A 22,652-nucleotide genomic window follows, 5' to 3' on the forward strand; every position below is an offset into this window, starting at 1 on the left:
AGGTCTTAGAGGAACTGCCAAGGGAAGGCATGGAATTTTTGGAGTTAGGGGTCTTCCTCTGGACCTAGCAGAGAGCTTTCCTTTTGTAAAAATTCGTGGTCTCAGATCTTCCATGGACATTCGACCCCTGAATCCTTCCCCCAGCAGTGGAGAAAGGAGAGCTCTTCCCTGCCCGTAATGGGGCTGGAGGGAAGGTGGGAGCAGCCTGGGAGAGGCAGAGTGCAGAGAGCAAGGCGTTCCTCCTGTCCCCTGCCTGAAGGCATTCAAACCACATCTCTTACCTCACCATGCTGAGCTCCCTCCCCGTGCGACTGTAGGACTCGAGTCATTTGCTGCCCTCCCCATGGAAAGTGCTCCCCTTCCACAGACCGCTGCCGCCTGCGGAGAGGAGGGAGCCTGTGCCAGGACCCCAGCAGATTTTAGGTTGCTCCGACATAAGGAGGGGGAAGCACAGCGGATCTAAAATAGTGCCTGAAAAACCCAAATGCTATCTAAATTTCACATTTGGTGATTAAGCCCTTTAGAAAGAGTACCCGAATTGTCATGTCAGTGGGTAAGCAGTAAGCTGGTTCAAACAAACAAGTGCTTTTCAGCAGGGGCTTACTCATAAAAATTTTCATATCTCATTAACCAGTTGATTCTGCAAACCTCCCCCATCCGTTAATTTTTTTCCCCATCTCTTTCCCTTGGCATGCTTCCTATTTCTCACAGCAGCAGCTGCGCACAGTTGAATAGTAAATCAAACACCCTAAAAACTGTTGTTTTAATACAATGTCTAAGATTTCCTAATTCCCTTTTCCCCCCTTATTTTTCTTGATAACCATTCTGGCTCATCTTTGGTAGTAAAATAACTAAATCTGGTAGCGAAAGCCTGACCTGTATTTTTATTTTTTGTAGAAATTAGTGGGTAGGTTAGCAAGTGAAAAGCAAGTAATCCACAAGCAGTTTAGATAAGTGGGTATTACAGGCTTGTGTTGTTAAGTGGTATTAAATACATTTTTTAAATTACATTTCAGTAGCAAATGACTTTTCTCATCAGACTCTCTTGTGGAGAGCTATTTCTTTCTTCATCGTGGTTATAAGTCTTTGGAGAAATCAGTGTATGCATCCCCCGCAGCCTTCATTTCATCCTCTCCCTGGGCCGTGCCATCTGGCAGCAGCATCTTTATCTAAGTCTTCAGGTGCCTTTGTTGGCCTGAAAAACCTTCTGAAAGCAGGTTGAGTTCACCACGTCTTAAGAGACATCCTCTCTAGGACGAAAGCACCTTCGTGGGTTCCCAAAGGTGCTGGGAGGCTTCCCAGCCCACGGTGCAGCATCAGAGGTGGCTTCCTGGCTCGAGAAAGGGTGAATGAATCCCCACCGGCAAGGCTGCAGCTCTTTGAAGCGGATAGTTTGCAGTAATCAAGAGCTCAATCTGCTGAAGAAGTTACTGAACTTATGTTATCTCCGTACGAGTTGGCTCGTCTAGTGTGGGATGTGCAACTTCTGGGTTAGTGTTCACATCTCCGCTTGCACACAGCGCTAGGGGTTTTTCTGTTTTGTTTTTCATCTGGGCTGTGCAGTAGAACCAGCCAATGGTAAATCCATCCCAGTGAAATGCCGGCTGGTATGAGTTAGGAGGAAGACTGTTTCGATTACGCTTGCGACGTGCAAATTGCAGATGCAGTGCCAGTGACACTAGCACAGTGAAACTGCACATGGGGGGAAATGTCCCCCCCTTCAAGAACAGCCTTTGTGTTCCCTTCTTCTGTGAGACAGGGACTGTGAACACTGCTGAAGGCAGAGCATGGGTGGGGTGTACACGCAGCAGTCGCATCACGTTCTGCAAGCAGATTTTTCTAATAAGCCTCCAAGAGCAGCAGCAGAATCTCCACGTTGCTGTCAGTGCGGCCGGGTGAATAACACCTCCGATGTGACACCATCGCTGACAAAAGCCAGGAAATTCAAAGATAAGGGCAAGGCCACATCCTTGACCCCAGCCATTCTAAGAAAAAAAAAAAAAAACCTTGATGACAAGACTGAGAGAGGAAACGCCAGCCTTACTAGTGGGTCCTCAGATTCTGGTGGCGCTCCTAAGGGATGGACAGGGAGGAGACGGCCGTGGGGAGCACGGTGCTGCTGCCGATGGGTGCTTGCTCGCTCCTGTAGGATGGCTGTGGTGGGGATAGAAGGAGGTCCCCAGTACCCACTGGAAGCCAAAATCTTCTGAATAGATGTTTTGAGTCCACGCTGCAATTCTGTAGCCCCTGGCTGAAGCTGGGGAGCCTTATGGGGAGCTGGAGAGGCTCTGGGAACCTAGAGATGTGGAAGTGTAACGTAATCCCCGGGCTGCCCACTTCTCGCTTTTCATAGAACGGCATCTGGGGAAATCACTGCAACTTCTACCTCTCTTTATGCTCCTGCTCCCTTCTTGTGGGTCATTATGCTTTTTGTGGCTTTTGGTCTTTTGAAGTGAAGTTTGTTATACAGTCTTGGTGAGTGCTTTGTGGCTTGTGGCAGCGTGTAGGCGCAGAAAAAGGACAGGGCTGTGCCGAAGGCAGTTTGGTCTCTGTTGGTAGAACCGGCTGTTAAAATCAAAGCCAGTTTCCTAAACCATCTTCAAAAACCACTCCAGCAAGCTCTGCTCCCTGCTGCTCGGTGCCCCTGTCTTCTCAAAGCCACACCACCCATGCTTGTTTTGGCAGATTGTGCACTTTCCTCCTCCTTTGCCTACTGAAGTCGTCACTCCAAAGCCTCCTCCCATGGTCCCATGCCTTGCACCGGTTTCTGCTGGTCTGGCAGCATGGCCAGCAAAGGAATGGGCTTGGGAAAGGTCTGCAGACCTTTCTGGGCTCAATATCTATTATGTGGGATGGGACTGACTGAGTGACCCTGAGGTACGTGTGTTAACAGCGCACAGTGCTGCAGCCAACATTAATGATTTGTGGACAAGCCATAGTATTTCAACTAACCAGATTAATACCTCATCTGGTACACAAACTCTGTGTAGCCGTACAAGCTGCACGCTGTCCCCAGAAGACCATAACAACTGCTCTAGAGCCATTACCGTCTGACTAGCAAATAAATATCTGGGCACGCAGGCTCATTTGAAAACGTGGATTATTTCCTGAGAGGCTGCAACGGCTCCTCTAGGTAGAGGCTAGCTCAGGGCGCTCTCTGTAAAGCAGATTTTTGACCTGGTGGACCTTGGCTCGCAGGCAGATGTGTGTGCCTGGGCAGCGAGCTGGCGGGCTGGGCTTCGCTGGGAGGACAGCAAGCCCCGGGCGGGGAGCAACGTCTTGTTTCATCAAGTAATGTGTCTTCCCACCCTGCCCCTCACTTTTTTTCCGTTTCTTTTCAGAGGAGACAAAGGTACTTGTCCAAGCGAGGACCTCAACGACATGAGTATTTCAAAAGCTTTAAAAAATGCTTTAGAGTTTAGAATTGGAGTTTGTCAAATGAAGCTTTAAGAAATACCCTACCGGGGCTCCTTTTCCAGGGATGTTAAATTTTGCTTTTGCATTTAAGGGTTGTGTTTTAGCAGACAACTAACTTCTCCTTCCCCCCTCTCAGGGCACCTCCACGTTGGCCCTGAAAGGCTTTTTCCTCTGCGCTCTGACATTTTTTCAGTCGAGTTACTCCGAAGCACATTTCCAAGGCTGAGGGAAAAGTTCCGGAAATAGGTTAAGCATTACACTCCCATTAAAAAGATTGATTTGGTATTGAAGTTAGGGAACCAGATAAGCTCAGAGGAATACGAGCAAGATACGGAGCTCTGCCTGCCTTTGCAGCCAGCTCCCTCTGTTAGGGCTCTGGTGACTCGTACCCTAATCCCCGCAGACCGGCTGATGGCTACACTGACATCCAATGGCTTCAGTCCACGGCCCTGGGAGGTGTCCGTACTGTAGCGTTCTGCACCAAACCAGACTCCTTTCTGCTGAAATACCCCTTTAAGCCAAGGTCAGAGCCCCTGACAAATGGCTAAGCCCTGTGCTTGTCTCTCTCTGTCCCTGGGGAGGCATCTTCATGCCAAAAGCGCCAAAGAAAAATGTAACCCCAAAACCTGAAGGTGGGTTTGTTGGGACAGGTGATATTCAGAGACGGTGAATATTGTGCAGAGTCAGCACACATTGTGTTTGTGACTCTGAAAATCAAGGCACTCGATTTGTGTCACTAAACACTGAGATTTAGGACTTTGCTTCCAAAAGAGGTTTCAAAGATACCCAGAGAAGCACGAGCCAATTTCAGGTGATGTTAACTCCTAACTGCTCTGCTGTGGTTTTGAAAATCTTTCCCACTCTCGCCAAATTTAAAAAACCATTTTCTTCGAGTGCTGTCAAGCTACAGCTCCTCAGTAATGCCAAAATTCACTTGAAAGAATGTATTTAAAAACAAATACACTCAAAGATTATGCACGGATTCATATGCATGGATTCAAAGACATTGTCTCATAGACAACAACTGCAGCATATTGAATGTCATATTGCGGGATCATTTCACAGTGCTTTACTGTAGGTTTTAGTCCTATCTCTTTGCATCTTTATCAGAAGCCCATATATGTCACCATTCATCTCTCTCCTTGAAACGACAGAATTACAGAATTTGCTTGCTGAAAAGTGTTGAGGTAAACATGTCGTCCCCCCTGCCAAGTGATCCCTCTGGCTCTAGGAGAAGAAGGGACCTGTGTGGGGATCTGCCCTTTGAGGAGGATGAAGGGTGCAGCTGGAGTTCAGAAGCATCTGGATTTGGGCTTTATCTTGTTCTTTCCGGGCCTGTGAAGGCACAAGTAATCTGGCAAATTAATCTGCCATGGAGGGGCATGCTTTGCCACAGACACCAGGCACCCAATTGTGCTCAGGTTGTTTTTAATTATGAGAACTTACACTCTGCAGAGAAGGGGAAACGGGGGGAGGAGAGCTTTGAGCAGGGACGAGCACCAGCTCCCACCAAAAAATGAAAGTCTTTGCAAACATCCCCTTCGTCCCCACATGGAAAGGGTTCTTGGGGAGATTTTTTAAAAATCAACAGCAAGAGTCTCTTCTCCCCAGCAGTATTTGTTGATGATGACAGAGCCCCTCTTTCCCTTCCCCCCTTGCTATCAGCTGGCTAATCTGCCTGCACATTCTGACACACAGCTGCGAGAGATGAAAACTGTACTGTTGATAGATGAAACTTTGGATAAGATTACATGGTTTTGAATATCTTGATGACATATTTGTCTGAAAAGTCTTTTAGAGGACAGCCTAATATAAATGCACGGAAATGTTTCTAATGACTAGCATTTGTCTACGTACTTGGTTTGGAAGATTAACATTCACGTGTTCTTCGACTGTCATTTGCATTTGTATGTGGAGGCAAACTTTTCAATAATCACTTCTTCATGCCGAGAAGAGTTAACAATTTATTCAAAATACACAAGGCCAAATTAGTCCCTTCTGTAAGGCTGCGAGCTTTGGTGGAGTTGCACCAGTGGTGGATTTGGCTCCGCTGCGCTCTGCAGCAGCCCCAGCTCCATGCCCAGGAGACAGCACACGCTGACCTTGCCTGTGGTAATGACGAAAATCCCCCCATTAGAAAGACAGAGCACACTACAGAGCAAAAGGGGGGAAACACCCAGCCACCCAAGGTCAGGACAACTGCATCTTTCATCTCTTTTGCTGTTCTGAACTCCAGTTGGTTTCTATTTTGCACTGATAAATGAATGTGGTAAGACATATTGTAGTGGTTTTATTCTTATTTTCACAATACCCAGTAATGTGGCTGGGCCTCCAGAGTCCCGTTTTTCAGCTGGGGAGAGGGCAGAGAGCACCTTGTTTTGACAAGTATTGGCACTACCAGGAAAAGCGTGGCACCTGGGTGCTTTCGAATGCTGCCCTGGCCTAAAGCTTTCTGGATTTTAGGTGCCTCAATCACATCAGACAATTGACCTTCAAGAACTCTTGAAGAACAGGAGCTTGCATTCCTAAAATATGGAAGTGCTTCTGGAAACCTGGCCCCATTCAGGTCACAGCAAGGATGTGTCTGTATTCATTCACCTTGGTTTCACCCTGATGCAACAAATATTGGTGGAGGAACTTCCTTCCTGAGGGTCAGGAAGGACTTCGGTGGACCACACATTAACATGCACCTTTACACTATCCACTAATCATGCAAAAAATAATTAGAGCTCATCTGTACTGCAGTAATGTGAAGCCTCTGCCCTCCTCAGGCAGCATAAAATGATGATACTCCTCAAATCTGGCCCCTACGGTAATACGCTCCAGATGTCTGGGCTAAAAAAAATGTAACTCAAGACTATAGAGCTACACTTCTGAAATGGTGGGGTGTCGTTTCCAAGGGCATGCAGGAAAAGGGGTGATGGGGAGCTGCTCTGTTCACACAACGAGAACGGTGCTCAGCACAGCTGGGAGAAGAGGCTGCATGTGGGAAGAGGAGTTGCAGGGCTGAATATTTTATGAAACATGGCTGGGGTGAGGAAAGACAAACACTTGCAGAGACTGGTGGAGCCGTGCTTCCCTGAGGGCTTTGACCAGTTGCTTAAACATGAATGAACCTTTTGCTCTGACTTAGTGAACTGAAACCAACTCCATGAAATCTGCTGGTACCACCGTGCGCCACGAGCATTATTTGTGTGCTGATGCTGTGGCACGTATGGTCCTTTGGTTACAGGAGAAGATTCTCACCTTGGTGTTGCTTGCTGCTGCTCTGAGCTGCCCACAGGTTGTGCAAATCCTTCAGAAGGGTGCTGCAGCCTCCACTGACCAGGAAAAGGCAAGAAGGAAACCTCCCAAGGCGTTCCTGTGCATGGAAAGAGTGGGTAGGAGGACAGCAATGCACATCCCCATAGGCTGTTCATCCATCTTCTTATTTGACACAGACTACTGTATGATTTTCCAGTCACCTACTCTTACTACTATGAGACTTCTGGTTATAGATGAGGTATTTCAGCACAGAAGAGTTACTTAGATCTAGAATTTCCTTAATATTTGAAAACAGCACAATTACCTGGTTGCTTCCTGGTGAATACTGCACACGCTGCTTAAAAGGCCTCTGGGATGAGCGTGTCTTTGTCTGGCAGTGTTGTACAATCACAGATACCATTTCATTTTTCTTCCCCTTTGCATACCACTGTGTCTCTGTAGACTTGCACTGACACCCTTTCCCCTTTCGGAATATGCTGACATCTTGATGTCTTCTCCATAGACTCACACTGACACAGTGTTAGGGACTTTGTGATGACACCGCAGCCCACGTTAGTGAATGGTGAAATAGCCCTGTCACAAACTATAGTAGGAAACATCAAAACTGTTTAAAAATGTAGTTTTCCACAAAAAAAAAGAAAAAAAAAAAAAAAAGAGGAAAAAATCCTGAGGGCCTTGAGCTTACCTTGAGGACTGATCTGCTCAGTTATATATAAATATGGATGCTTGAGTGGAGCATTTTAACCTATGACAAATATGAAGAAGGGTCTGAATTTTCAAAATTCACAGTAGCTAGGAATGATTTTCTGCATTTATGAACACACCTTGTGCTATTTCTCCAATATAGGTACTTCAAAACTCTGGTTGCACTGATATTTGATGTTGAATGTTTGGGGCTTTTTTCTTTCTACAAAGCATGATGATCAAACTCGAATTGGCCAAAATCTGTGTATTTGTTTGGGGTTTTTTGGTTTTGGTTTTTTTCAGTTGTGAACAATCTTTATCACAAATACAGAAACGAGTATTCTTCCTTTCAGAAATGGTGGCAAAAATTACTCCAGTGCACCCAGTTAATTTCCTTGGAAAATGACTCGGGTACACATTATTCATCTCTGCTGAAATGACTGTGATGCTTGACAGGGTTTTGTCAGAGTTTATTAATGAAGGTCTCACTATGTATAGGCAACAGTTGGTTTCTCTGTTTCTCTTGACAGTCAGGAGAATCTAGATTAGTCCGGGTGAAGGTGGGTGAGCTTGCCCAGGCTTTACTTCTTTGCTACTCTTTTTAACCATTAAAGACTGCAACCAGTACAACATAAGACTGAAGAAAATTATAGCCTTAAAAGAGGTGCAGCTGTTGCAGAGAATTTTTCCTGTTAAAATTTGGGACAGCCATTAGATCTGGGATGAGATAACTTGGACAAATCAACAAGTTAAGACAAATAGTTTTGATTTCTTTGTTTGTTTATGGAAAAAAAAAAAACCACATTTGCTTAAGAATGTTGGAGAGGTGATTTTGCCTCTTAATCCAAAAAGTGATTAATAGTAGGGCAGGCAGACATGCAGTTGGAATTTGACCACAGAGGACAGAGTTCATGAGACAAATTCAGCCCTAGTTTAAATGCTACATGGTCTAATGAGCCTCAGTTTCTAGTTATTTTCTTAAATGTCTGCCTCGCAGACACCTTAGATCTGGAATCGGAAAATCCAGCTGTGCTCTTGCTGCTTCTCACAACACAGTGTAATTAAAACGTGCTGATAACTCTGTTGATGCATGAGAGATAAAAATCCATTCTACCTCATGCTGGTGGCAAAAACGTGGTTTCATCAGGAAAGAGAGCAGATATGAATTAAAAACACACTGAAGATGACAGTATCATTTTCACCAGCATGCTTCTCTGACATCACCAGCATCATGTGCTGTACATCGCTGCTTTAGCCCTTGCACGGCATTGATCTCAGCCACGAGCCGGGGCTCCATGATCCTAGATTCTGCAGGGAGCAAGAAGAAGTGTCCACAGCCCTGGCAACCCTCGTGTCAAGGAACCGTCTACCCAGTGGCTCCCACAGCAGAGCTCTTCATGAAGAGCTCCAGAGCCAAGCCTTTAACAGAGATAATGTTTCTTGTGCATCCTGGGACAAACTTGTCACACAGCTTTTTTTATGGGTAGGGGACATGACATTTAGTCAAGTTTTCCATGCTAAGAATTTCATGTTACATATTGTTAAAGATGACTGAAATAGGTTATGTACACATCAAAATGAGTGAACTTTTACCTTTCCTATTGCAAGTTATCCGTGACATCCTTGGAAATCATTGACTTCTCAGCTATTGACATTGTTGGGGGAAGGGGAAAAAGGTTCATCTTGCAAGAAATGCTGACTCAGAGATTTCTCCAGAAAATCTACTTTCTTAGCTGAAGAAGAAAGATTCATTATTTGCTCATCTTAGTGAAATCTAATTGTGATATTTATATTCCGTATTAATTTGATTCAGTAAAGATTTCCAACGTAGGCAAAGAAGCCAATCGTAATACTTTATTCTGAAGCTTTTATTACTATTGTGTTTTGAATGCAGGTATTAAAACAGCAGTCGAGCAGCAGATGCTAGCCCTTGCATATTGTGAAAGATGCTACCTATGCAATTCCTAAAAGCATGAGCCCTTCTAATGGGAGGAAGCAGCAAAACTCCCATTGACTTCAGTTAGGTATAGATTTCATCTGGTGAACATGGGGTGGTGTTACTGGCTGAGGGACAAAGTCATTTGCAAGGAATAGTTGACAGTAGCTTTGACTTCTCCTTTGTACTTCGTACTTTACAAAACAGAGTGGCATCCCATATATAAAAGTAACTGCTTTGCATTAAAAACAAGTTTTCCTTTTAAGTTGAACAAACCTACTTAAAAAAGAGACAGTTGGTACCAGTAGCTGTGACTTAGTGTATTTTTTCTTTCGCATTTTCAAATACTCATTACAATTCCTACTTATTTTATAGCAATATCACACAATAAACATTTCTCTTCTGATTAAGGGATTGAAGGAGAACTGAATTATAAACAGTATTAATATAAGAGGGAATTTCTATCCTGTGCTCTGTAGGCCTGAGTTTATATGACCTTAAACAATCAGTCTGAAGAAGTGACATCAGCTGCTGTACACATTCCACATTACTGAGGAATTAAATTAAGCAGCTTTAATATCTGTGAAATGGCACAGGCCTGAAAGAGAATCGTTCCAATTTATGGACTTGGTATCTGATTTACTAGTGCATGTCTAGCAATTTCGGAGCCACCAATTGCTTTAAGACCACCTCCAAAGTGTTTTTATCACTTATAGTAAATGTGCTAACATAATGTTTTAATTAAACATTTAAAGTGCATCAAACAAATTTATTGAGGCTGCCAGAAAAAGGAGAGGGGAAAAAAAGAAGAAATTCTGCTATTTGCAAAATAACCCAATCTACGCACCATGTTATGACCCTGGTAAGATTGCCCTTAAACATTTCAGCTAGCGCCTATAAATTAGCAAAAATCTTCCCCTCCCCTCCAGTTCCCTCATTTTCCACCCCCAACCTCCAAATCATACTCTGTGCATGAAAACACGGTAAGAGCTTGTTGAAAGCTATTCAGCTATAATATCAAATGGTTGTGAACACTGCATTTATTTTTGCTCCTTGAACACAGGCCTGATATTGAAATGATATAAAAGTCCCAGCAGCACTTTATATTGATGTTGGCATTAAAAATGCTTTTTCCGTTAGTGAGAGAGGAGTTCCCCCTTAAAAAAATAAAAGCCAATACCAGACCTATCAAAACTTTATCATCCTGTTACCACTTGGGCACTGTATTAAATATTCACAACTGAAGCTGGTTTTCATTAAAAATCCTTTTCCCTTCTGCTCCGGGGATCACAGACCTGACACAGATCCAGAACTCCTATAACCCCTTAAAAAAAAAAAAAAAAAAAAAGAGAGAGAGAGAAGCAAGCATGGCGTTGACATCACCTGAAAAAACACATTCAGATTTCATCCCAGTTTGCGACCAGTTTCATGCTTGCAGAACTGATGTGGGGTGGCAGGGGCAAAGATCTGCCCTGGGAGCGCCGTGGTCCTTCTCACCACCTCCTCCGGTTCTGCTCATCGCTTCCCAGGAAGGTGGACCTCGGGGAACATGGCATAGCAGCGCAGTGCAGAGAGGCTATTTGCAGAGGGCTAAATTATGATTTATGCTTTATGGCACCAAAACTACAGGCATGTTATTTGAGTACATAATATAGCTTGGGTTTTCCTAGTGAGGGGAAGAGTATTTTGTCTTCCTGAGTAAACATTCATTTTAGAGACTGATAATCATGGCAGGTTTGCTTTCCTACATATCTTTTCTTACATACATCTGTCGTTGCATATGAGAGAACAGCTATATACAGGGGGTCATAATATGAATGGAAAGCATATTTCTGTACCAAAGAGACTTACAGATGCTGGTGCCTGGAGATGGGATTCGAAGCAATTCTTGTTAAGGTCAGTACTGCCTGCTAACAAGCCAATATACAAATGTAAAGTGCATTTCATGTATATTATATTACGTATCATCCACAATTCAATTTGCTCCATTTGTTCAAACCCAATAACTGTAAACATTGCGTGGTTGGAAAGGGAAAGAGTGAGGAACCCAGTAGCAGTTGGATCTGCCAGGAAACGATAGGCAAGGCAAAATGCCATGGCAGAGCTAAGAACTGGCTATTTCTGGGAGACTAGTTTTACCTTTGTTAAAAGAAAAAGACAAAGAAAGAAAAAGAAGGACAAGTAATTTCATCGTTAGGGATCAGAACCCTCATTTTTGCATGTCATTCAGTCACAGGTTACAGGAAAGCTGCTGTGCCATCTAACACAAGGCAGGATAATTATTTTAATGGTGGTAATTCAGCCATGTGAGAACCACCACTAACCCTTCATCCTTTGTGATCTCCCATCATGTACTGACTCACCCCAGCTCTGCTTAGCTGTCCCTTGGAAGACAAATCCACTGCAGGGTGTTACTGTGGCTCATGGTTACCTTGTGGTCTGTGTCTATTTTTGTATCTGTTGTCTCCTGCTTTATATTTAGCTCTTTGGGCATTCTAGAATTTAGCATAATGGAGCCCAATCAATGATGTGAGCCACGGAGCAGTAACACAGTGTGAATATGAAGAAATAATAATTGTGGCTTTCAGCATGAAGGTGGAGACATTTTTCTAGAGAAAAGAAATAAAGACCTCAGAAGAAGGATGCAGCATTTCTCTTCATATCACTTCATCGTGCATGATTTGCCATTGTGTTCTAAGGGACTGATTTTCAAAAAGAATGAATTTTGCATTAAATTCTGAGTATGGTTGCTGCAGAAGATATTTGCCTATTCAGATGATGAGCTGGATGCATAAGTGATCACATCAATGGGTAATATGCACATTCAGTCATGAGAAAAAAATTTGCATGCCCTATAAAGACCTAAAAGTTGAACATCTGGCCTTTTCTGTGGCACCTCAATTTTGTATCAATGTCTTCTCTTCTTTGAAAGGTTCATTCCTAAAATCGTCAGATCATCACAGTCTTGATACAACATTCACCACACACTGTTCATAGCTAAGCCAAGCTCAGCTGTGGTGGGAATGACTTTAATTGTTTTGCATTACAGATGTTGTGTTTACCATGAAGTCCCTGAATTGCACATGAGTGGACACGCAGGAAAGGCAAGCCAGTGCTGCTCTTCTGCCATGCAGGAGGGACTTAGGACAGTCTGTATTTTGTCCTGATGGAAAAGCTTCATTAAACCTCTGTAGCATATGTTTCATGTGGGATTGACAGCCAAAGGGAATCAGATGACAGGTTTCCTTCTAACCAGTTCTGATATTTTCTGGGAATACGTAGTTAATTGTCAGTAGGAACCACGAGGAAAGACTACCTAAAATGAGCTAACATTAAGAGTACCAGGTACGATTCATTTCCTCTTAGTTTTGTCCTGCAGCCTCTTCACCTAACTGATGCCCCGTCCCTCTAGGTTTTCTGGTAAGGCCAAGAGCCATAGCTGTACATGAGCCTGTATACTGCAACATTATTTTTCTGTCCTATTAATTTGGAAGCATAGTGATGAAAATTGCTACTAACCAGAAAGACTGATGTATCAAGCACATTTCTTGTGTCTGTTTACTACTACCTGGCTGCTGATGCTGAAAAGCATTGATATGCTGTGGGTGTTCCCTCCTCAGAGCAAGCGTCCCACGTCTCGTCTTCATTTTTTGTAATTTTGCCCTTGCTCCAACCACTCCAAGCCTCTAAAGAAGTTTGGATTTGGACTTTGCAGTTCTGATTATGAGTCATAGCAATATTTTCACTCATCCCAGTATATTAGTTAGGGGACTTGTGAAACAGAGGAAGGACGGAGAGTTATTAGTTGAAATTCCCAAATGAAGGGCCAAATGCTGAAAACTTCCTCTGCTTTTATTTGGCCTCAGCTGAGGCAAAATTCTTGTGTGGCATCAATAAACAGTTATCTGCTAATAGAAGATAGTTATGTGCTAAGTTCTAGTCAGCAGCCTTTCAGTCTGGGGACAGTGGTAGGGGCTCTTGGCTTTCAGACTCTCAGCCTGGGTTTGCAGGACTACCAGTCAGGAAAGTGAACCACAATTCTGTGTTTAACATGATGAAGAAGCTAATGGTTCTGTTTGGAAGCCCTATTTCTAACCCTGCCAGCTGCCACCCGAGTCTAAAGAAGGAGGATGACTGTCTTTAAACCTGGGTATTGTTAAAAGCAGGTGATAGGGACGATAGCGAGGGGGGGGGGGGGGGGTTACGACTCATTCCTGCTTATTCAGACTCTTTACATGCTTGTACTTCTGACCCCAAGATCAAGTTCCAGATAGTGTTGTATGTGAAGTTTAGTTATCTTTCAGAGAAGCCACAAGAAGCCTAAAACTGAACTTTTTTTCCATGAGGAAATCCTGTAGCAGCCCTACCCTGCTATGGTAACTGCAGCTTCACAGCACCTTTGCTGCAAATAGGCATCGCAGGAATTCGTGCTGGGCTTCTGGCTAGAAGTCAGAATGACATTTCTACAGAGACAGAAAAATTGTCTCCCAAGAGGGGTGCTCCAGGGAAACAAAAAGGCAGATCCCAAGGAACTGTCACCTCCACGGATCTAACAGCAGTTTGCCCAGCTGATGAGGCTTCGTGTGAAGCGTTTACTCATCTGCCTTAGCCCTGGAAAATGAAAAGAAGGTTAAAAATTAATCTTTGTGGCTGGCAGCTGCTGGAGTGAGTTGACATGGTGGTGCATTTTTTTTTTTCCCCAATACCAGGAATGTTATGTAGCAGTGGAGAGACCAGATATCAGAGTTCACGTGTGGTGTGGTAGCTCGACCCATACGACTGAAGGTGCTACATGACCTTTGAGGAGTTAAGTGTGCCTTTTTGCACTGACCTGTTTAATTTTGGTGATACGGAGGGTCGGTATCCCGATTCTTCGCTGTGACAGTGCCCATCCAGCTACAGTCAGCCTTGCATTCCCAGCTGTATTTGCAGAATAATGTGGCATGATGGATATCTTTCCTTTAAATTTGCAAGGATAGATTTACTAATAGTAGGCAATTTGAGTCATCTGGAAACCCTTACAGTGTATCACTGCTCTTATTAGTGGCTCCTAGTGCTTGATTTTGGATCGTCACTTGCAAAAGAACATAGCCAAGTGCTGCTGGAATCAACTTCAGGCTGAACCTTGAATTTCAGGCAGATAAAAAAATAAATCCCTGTTAGAAGAGACTGCAGGGGATGGAATCTAAACCTGCTGGGGCTAAACTAACACCAGAAAGTGCTAGCCTGCCACTACACGAGGCCAGTCTCTAAGTAGTTCGGTAGTTACCTTAACAGCTATAAAAGGTGTAAATCTGTAGAGGGGACAGAAGGAATAAAGACAGAAACTGCCCTACCTGTCTCCTACTCCACAGGGAGTAATGCAAGCTACAGTCACAGTAACTGATCCTAGGAAATGCTCTAAATAGAGAGAAAAAAGCTGTGGCTGAAATCTCAGGGAGACAAGCCTGTATCTCTATCTCTCTCTCTCTCTGTTTAATTCTGTGCTGTGCAAATAAGTAACATCCACCATTGCTAAAGAACCTTAAGTCCCTTTGTACAACACAGTAAGCATGGAACTAAACAACCCCAGGTACGGGAAGACCTCTCCGGTAGCACCACGAGGTTATTACGGTTTCCCAGAACAATAAATGCAGCAAGCACGTTAGGTGTGTACTGTCTTAAAGAACATCTCAGGCTTTATATTAAGCAGAGGCAACAGACCACCTTCTCTTTGTTATGAATGCAAGTAGTTGTAGAAACGTGCCCGCACCCTGTGCAGATGGCTCCTGGGGCATGGGCAGTAGCTTTTTGCTTTTCACGAGCCAAGCTGGTCTTGAGAGCGGAAGAGAATAAAGCTGAAGCTGGTAGTTACATTTCAGACACTTGGAGCATATTGTGTGTGGCCATTAGGGCAGGATTAAACAAACATAATTAGAGAAATTCCTTCTGAAAGACGGTTCTGCAAAAGGATTCGAGTGCACACCTATTCCGTGCCCTGCTTGAAGTACTAATGCTGCTGCACCGCTAGAAGCAAATGCCTTTTGAAGGCAGTTCAGAGCCACCGTGCAGTCGCTTAGCTTTATAGTTTGCTAGCTGCATGTCATCTTTGAAGGCTGGGAAATTGCAGAGGCAGTACTGTGATTCCCAGCCGAGTGAAGCAGACACTTGACACATTTCATCCCTTGCAATTAAGGGAGAAAAGCAGAATTGGGGGAAAATTCAAGCATCATTTTAGCAATAGACCACTCCCTTATCAAGATGAAGTACAAGCATCACCCACAGATATATGCAGGACCGCTGCTAAGCACAGACAGTAATAAATGCATGTGAACTTTGCATGAGAAAGCCTCACACTTAGAAGACTTCATTTATTGCTCTTAGTCATTTACACACATCCTTCTAAAGCAAGGAAGCTCAAACGTAATCAAACCCTGTGTGCAAATTACCAAGTCAAATGCTGTTGTTCTGTTCTGTTCTCTTTTAATATCAGAGTGCAAACCTCCCAGTGTAAAAATACAATCTTGTGATAAAATGACTAATACATGACTAAAGCCATTTTCCATTGTGCAGGCATAGCTCTGGGGATCATTTGTTTTTCATGGTAGATCCCTCAGACAGTGAATTCCTCTGGTGGTTGGGATTATATTAACGACCAGGACTGTTAGTCACCTCAAGGGAGCTGAAATAGGATGCCACTCTGGTTGCCATTATTAATTCCAACTGCAGGTGTGAAAATTAATTTCATGGGTATTTTTATCATTTCCTTTTAGTTAAGGATTAGAGTTTCTGAATGACCCAGACTCCGGATGGAGACAAATCTGAACCGGGTCTGCCCAGCACTCCCGTAACAGTGAACTAATTCTGATGGAGTAGGAGGGGGATAAGACTTTCCATCCCTCGCTTGGTGAAGACAATTAATGACACTGAAAGATATCAGATGTCATCATGACATACATTCCTTTGCACCAAGACTCTGTAAAGCAATCCAGTAAATTGCAGGTTGTTTTCATTTCTGTGGAAGAATAACACATTTGCCAATAGCGAGGGAAAAAAAGGAGAAGTTAAATATATCAAACCAAATCAAATGTAGCTGATTAGAAAGCCACAGTTTCCATTCGCTGGCACCGGTACTGTTTTCACATAGATTTTCTGACAGATGCTGCTATATCTCCATAGTCAAGACGACGGCTCCAGCAGCCAAGCTTCTGCCACAGATATCAAACCTGGCGTCGTTAACCATAGGTGGAGCTGGGATGTTTGATTTGGGGAATTGGGGGGGGGGGGGGAAAGGCGGGGAGGGGAGTTAGCTCGCCTTGGCTGGAGAGGACAGATGTAATCAGCTGGATGCGTTACGGAGGGGCAGGCTGGGAAAGGGGAAACACCCCCACCCCACCCCCTCCCCGTCTCTGCCCATGATTAAGCCTCAGCTCCTGCCAGTTCAGCTGGCGAAGGTGTGGGCTCCAAACCTGTCCCGTCTTCATTGACACCCCCTCCTGCCAGAGCTCGGTGAGTAACGCTCAGGAGATAAGCAGGTTAGGCCAGATCCAGGCAGATAATTAAAGGTTGGAGGTAACCTAAGATCCTTACGTGCTCCTATAGGTACAGCTCATCCGGGGTTTTGATTTATAGTATGTTGCGCTCATAACCACCTTTCATCCTACGGCTCTCCTCGTGTCTGAGGCACCTTTGGCGTGCGGGCAAGTGCTCTGCCGACTCCAGAGGTGGACGGACAGAGTACCAGAGGTCCTGCCCTGGGGCGCAGGGCTGGGAGCTCCCTTTTCATCCGTGCCGCGGTCATCAGCCCTCCGTCCAGCTTTGCTTTAAGCGTCTCTCCTTACTGCTGCCATGCAAAGCCTTTCTGACCTGATCCCTCTCCCCTTGCACCTCTCCGTGTGGCAAGGGGAAAAGCTGCCGCTTGGAACTGGCTGCCCCGTGCACCTCCATCCCCGCCGGGGAGCTGCGGGAGCCGGGGGGGGGCGCGACGCCAGCCCTCCTCTGTTGTAATGAACCTTTTTTGGTCATGTAAGCCAAGAACCTTGTGTTGCTAAAGACCCCATCAGTTACTTTCAGCAGTTATCGTATTTTACTGTTTACACTGAGTAAGCCCAGAGAATGGCGCTCAGCCCATCGCACGCAGTGCAGTTTATCACCCAAAATTAATGAGTCTGTGCCATCTCGGACTTCAAGACGTTAAATCACAGATTTGTGTAAAACGTACTGAAGTTCGTAACTTTTAATAAAGACCGACTCAACCTTCACAGCTACATGTCAAAGCATCAGGTGAGACCCATGCCCTCCTCGCCATTTACTAATGGTTGACTTTAACAAAGACAGCATATAAAATTCACTCTTTTTTTCATGCTGCCACTGCAACCGTTCCTTACTGTTGAAACAGCTGAATGCAGAGCAGAAGGCAGAAAAGCAGCAATGCTTTTTTGGAACTGAAATAGATACAAATGCAGTGGGCATATCGCAGGACATTATCAGGACAGCTCAGATACGTAACATTAACGTAATTGCTTTGTTCTCTTCCCTTAACTAATACTAGTTTTCTGCTCCTGTAGAGTTTTCAGGTTAATTTGTGCACGAGTTTTTACCTGGCTCTCCAGTTACCCACTCCAGCTAATTTCAGAGCAAACACCACCTTACATAACTGAACATGATCATCCAAGTTATAGATGATAAATTCCACCATAAAGCTTGACAAACATCTTTATTGCAATTTCAGTTTTTACTTCTTCTGGATAAATAGATTTTTTAGCATCAAAATGTCTTCATTGATTTTTACATTTAGGCAAAGCCATTCATGAAAATTAATAAACTAGGACATGTATCATGAAACAAGCACAGTACAACTCTTGTAACACCAACCTTTAGCTACGTCCTAGAGTCACTTGCAGCTTTTCAGTTGCACCTCTGTGCTGTCTTCCCTTCAGATGGAGAAATCGTTTCTGGGTTGTGCAAAGTTATTCAGAACGTTTCTAGCATTTTATGAATGTTAAAAGCAAGCAGTAAAAATACTCTGAATGCTAGAAAGCCATCCCTTCATTCGAACTCGGGGTGCACAGAGCAAACTCACACGATCAGGGGTAGCACCGATGCTGCGGCTTCCATATAGTGACTGTTGGGCGCTTGCAGGGGAAAAAAATTGAAGCAGCTGCTGACACCTCGGCAAGTCTGAGAGCTAAAACACAAGCCCTCTCAGGTGTGGCACAAAAGCAACCGAGGTGTGTGTTTAAGCCTGCCTTTTCAAACTACTTTTTTCTGCTTTAGCAACAGCAAGTTTACATACAAATGCACAGAGGTTGTGTATTTAGGGTCTGTGCAGAATGGCCAAATAGGAGACTGCATAGGAAAAGAAAATATTTTTTCCCCTCTCCTTTTGCACTGTTGTGAAATGCGGCGAGTCTGGTGGATTCGGTAATGCTCTTGCAAAACTGGAAAGTGAAGAGAGAGGAGAAGCAAGTTTCATTAAGAGAGAGAATTCTACATAAAATATACTGGAGCTGATGGAGGAAAGGAAGAGACAGCCAAGATATTCAGCTGCAAGTGGAGTCCAATTTGATGCTCAGCGTGAGTTTAAAGGGAAGATTTTCTCAGCCTTAAAATAAAAGAGCAGTATCAGATGCGTACGGGGCAGAAAACTGTCGTCACAGAAATGGATTGTACCAGGCTCGGGAAAAGCGAGAGTGGCAAAAGTAGCTCATTTTGCCGCGCTACATTTATAGATGTGCTCATTTGAATGCTCCCGGGAGGACTGGCTTTATGCATCCAGACAAAATATACAGGCAACCTAGCACACAGTATCATGATGAGAAAACCTGAGCGTAAAGGAGATACACCACAGGTTAACTGGGAATTTTTGCCTTTGAATTTTGGGGAGCAGACCTGATTTCCTGCCATCAGATCCGCCGACGTCTTTCATTTTTTGTCACACCAGCTCTCTGACAGAAACAAATTGCTCACCTTAAGGACCCGATCCTGCTTCCACTGAAATCAATGCAAGTTTTGTTATTGGTTTCAGCGGGATCAAGGACTCAGTCCAGCAGTCCTGAAGTCAATAGGGTTGGGGGTCTCTCTGCATAAGTAAGGTTGCGTTAAGACTGCAGAATGGGCCTAAATTATATCGATTACTTGGATTCAAAGCCAAGCATAAAAACGGGATTAGGGGAAAGAGGAGTGCTTGGGGAAGTGAGTTTCGAGCAGCATACATTCATGGTGTGCAGCAGGTCAGCAGGAACTCAGCCGGAGCAAAGACTGCACTGGCACAGCCTCGGTGAGCCGGGTCCATCGGGAAGTACTGGGGGGAACAGAGAGAAGACATTCACTGTGGAGATCCTTTTTCATCTGTGCCTCCTAAAGTAAACCTTTGAGTCACTCATTCTTTATTAAAAATAAACAAAACATTGACGGAAGAAATTATTCTTGCATACATACACGTCGCAGTTGATTCTGCTTCTTCGCTGCAGCTCCTTTCCCCTCTTCTCCGGTACAGGGCTGTTCTGTGTTTCAGCAACACTACTGGCAAATCCAAATTTATTGTGCATATGTTTGTGTTCCACTCAATTAAAAATATACCTATATTTTCAGATAAACTTTGTTAGTAATTCATGAGGTAAGTGACTATTTATGCTAATAAGGGAGAAATATATTCTCAAGCATAACGCATTACATAAATTTGAATGCAAAATGTTCAATTATGAAGTAAATACAGGTAATGCAAATAGTAAATTACATCCAATAAAAATATATAAAGAATGTGTCTTCAAAGAGAGAGAGGCTTTTATTTGCGTCTGTGAGCTGTTTAAAGAGAAAAGAATTAATAAATACTGAATTACTCTTATGATGGTTTTGCTCATAATTCACCAATCCATAACGACTCCCAGTAATCAGACTGTTGTTCCATACCCTCCACTGTAAGGCAGGACTGTTTCCTCAGCAATTTTATCCCTACCAGATTATCTCGTCTGATTCTATTAATTCTCTCCCATAAATCTGCTAACAGTGATATGTGATTTACTTACCCTGTTAACTGATCTGAAGACTGTTAAAAGGATTTATCTAGCACTGCACCTAGGAGCAGTTTATGCCTTATCACTCTGTTACTCCGAAGAAGTCTTTCTGAAATCAATTTGGCTGGTTTCATAGTTAAATTCAGCGGACACTGTTTAGTTCTGCACCATAAAATAAGACACTGGATAAACAAAAGGAGCAGTAACTGTACTTAATGTGTTGGTCTTGATGCGTGTTTAACTTATAACAAATTACACTCTGAGTCCATATAACTCATAACCTGCATGCTGGCTTCTGCTAAATCTTCTGTGTTAGACACACACGCACGCACACACGCACACCCCAGCGATGGAAGTTCTTGCACATGCTGCTGGCGTGCTCGCCCCAATGCAGAGCAACCCGCCTGTGTTCGGAGTTAATGTTTCACGTCCCCCTGCGCGGTTTGTCAGAACCCTCTCCCACGAGAAATATACCTTCGTCTGGAGGCTTATGAACCAGGTCAGCAGCAAAGCGGGAGCGAGCAGGGCTCCACATTACGTCGCCAAACAGAGATGTTTAAAAAGAAACCGGAGCAAAAGGCTATGAGAGGGACGCCGGAGTTTTCCCTCTGCCTGGCTCAGGGCAGGATTGCTACAGTGCTGGGGAAAGGGAGCAGTCTGGGGGAATTGGCCTGCGATAATTGTGGAAAAACCGGAGACTGAATAGCTCTAATTGAAATGAAAGTGTGTGATTGTTATGGAAGAAACACTGTTAATAGAGGACTGTAAATGTTTAGACACCCATTGTGAATAGCCAAACAATAAGGAAAAATACTACTAAAATGAGAATTATATAGCGTAGGGAGGAGAATGTAGCTTCTGAAGGTTATCCAAAAATTGCTAATAATCTTTTTTTCTCTGCTGTGCTGAACAGCAGAGACATTTCGGTGCAGCAGTTCTATGCAACAATCCCACAAGAACAATATTGTACAACTAATAATTTTACTTGCTGTTCTGGTAGGTCCGAGCTTCAATTAATTTGCAGCACTTGCTTACATTGGTATCAATTAAGAGACAGTCCCCATTAGCTCACACAATTTCCTACTCTTTGTCTAGGGTTCAGAGTTTGCTCAGGAAATTTACTCGTTTGCAAATGTAGCACTTTGAATCCTCACGTCCAAACGAACTATTTCATGGGGCTGGAGCCACATTTCCACGGCCATCTATCAAACGGGCAAGTGAAATACTACAATTGTACATTCTGAAAAGCAATAACCTTTTCATTTAAAAATATTAGCACACATTTTGTGTCTCTCATAGGTGAGCACGTTAAGTGATCTACAGTACCGCATCCATCTTGCTCAGGGAAAAAACAAATACAGGGAATTGGACTGTCCCGGGGGGGGATTTATGCCGTGAGCCTGGAAGTTTTGTTGATGCCAGCATGAGAAGGAATAGGAAAGCCAGCCCGAGCAGTTAAGTGGTATTAACTTTGTCGAGAGTCACAATCTGTGAGATAAAGCTAGCAGACATCCCCAGCTCTGTGCGTGCGGATGTGTTTTGGGACCGTGCAGAACTGCCTTTTACTTTTGTTAGTGATGTCGGTAGCAATGCTTAGCTTTGCAGAATCGCCTTGATGATTGTTTCTAGATGTAGTTATCTTCCTAAATTTGCAGTATGCCCTACTGGTTTTAGCTGCCAGGAACAGTACATGCTGTATGACTTTCAGATGTTAGTCCTGGCACTTGTACTGATAATGGCATAGTCAGAAGATGTTATCCGTTCGTAAAATCCACTAACCAAGTACTATTTCCTAAGCAGAGATTCTTTGGCTATTGCAAATGATGATTTTCACGGTCGGTGAAAAATTACCCAGAGGCTGGCCCGCACCTACGGAGCGATACCTGCGCACGGTTATACAGTAGCGACCTCGGCGGGGAAGGGAGCGGGCGAGGGGAGAAGGCAGGATTTGAAGTACAATGTTCAAGAAGCTGGTTTAATATATGACCGAGTGTCAGAAGTCAGGTTTCTGAGAATTACTTTTCAGATAAACAACTTTATAGCACTGCACTTAATCTTACTTACTAGAGACATCTCATTTATCACGGAATTACAAGTAACTTTAATTCTATCGATATTCCCATAAAGCCCGGTCAGAAAATCGAGCCTGGCAGCCCCGGAGGCGGCGGGTTTCCCGGCCCGCGGCGGGGGGTCGCGGCTGCACCGGGCCGGGCCGAGCCGATCCGCGCCGGGGCCGGCCGGGGAGCGCTGCCGCTACGGGGGTGCCCGCTGCCCCGACGGCGCGGCCCGGCCCGGCCCGGCCCGGCTCCCGCGGCTCCGCGCCGGCCGGGCCCGCCTCGGCACTGACCTTTCGACGA

General features: G+C 44.3%; 1 long non-coding RNA gene across 6 annotated transcripts; it reads right to left on the reverse strand.

Moving 5' to 3' along the window:
- Positions 1–5,361: 5,361 nt before the first annotated feature.
- Positions 5,362–22,636, reverse strand: LOC130159396 (uncharacterized). Of its 6 annotated transcripts, XR_008825728.1 has the most exons (5): positions 19,721–22,636; positions 8,959–19,583; positions 7,367–7,426; positions 6,664–7,285; positions 5,362–5,524 (listed from the first exon to the last, which is right to left on the reverse strand). It is a non-coding gene; the product is annotated as an uncharacterized LOC130159396 (long non-coding RNA). The 6 variants fall into 6 exon arrangements; XR_008825727.1 differs by having other exon boundaries at positions 6,664–7,426; XR_008825726.1 differs by having other exon boundaries at positions 6,664–7,264; positions 7,367–19,583.
- Positions 22,637–22,652: the final 16 nt, after the last annotated feature.

This window comes from Falco biarmicus, chromosome 15, assembly GCF_023638135.1.
Source record: "Falco biarmicus isolate bFalBia1 chromosome 15, bFalBia1.pri, whole genome shotgun sequence".
Lineage (NCBI taxonomy): Eukaryota > Metazoa > Chordata > Aves > Falconiformes > Falconidae > Falco > Falco biarmicus.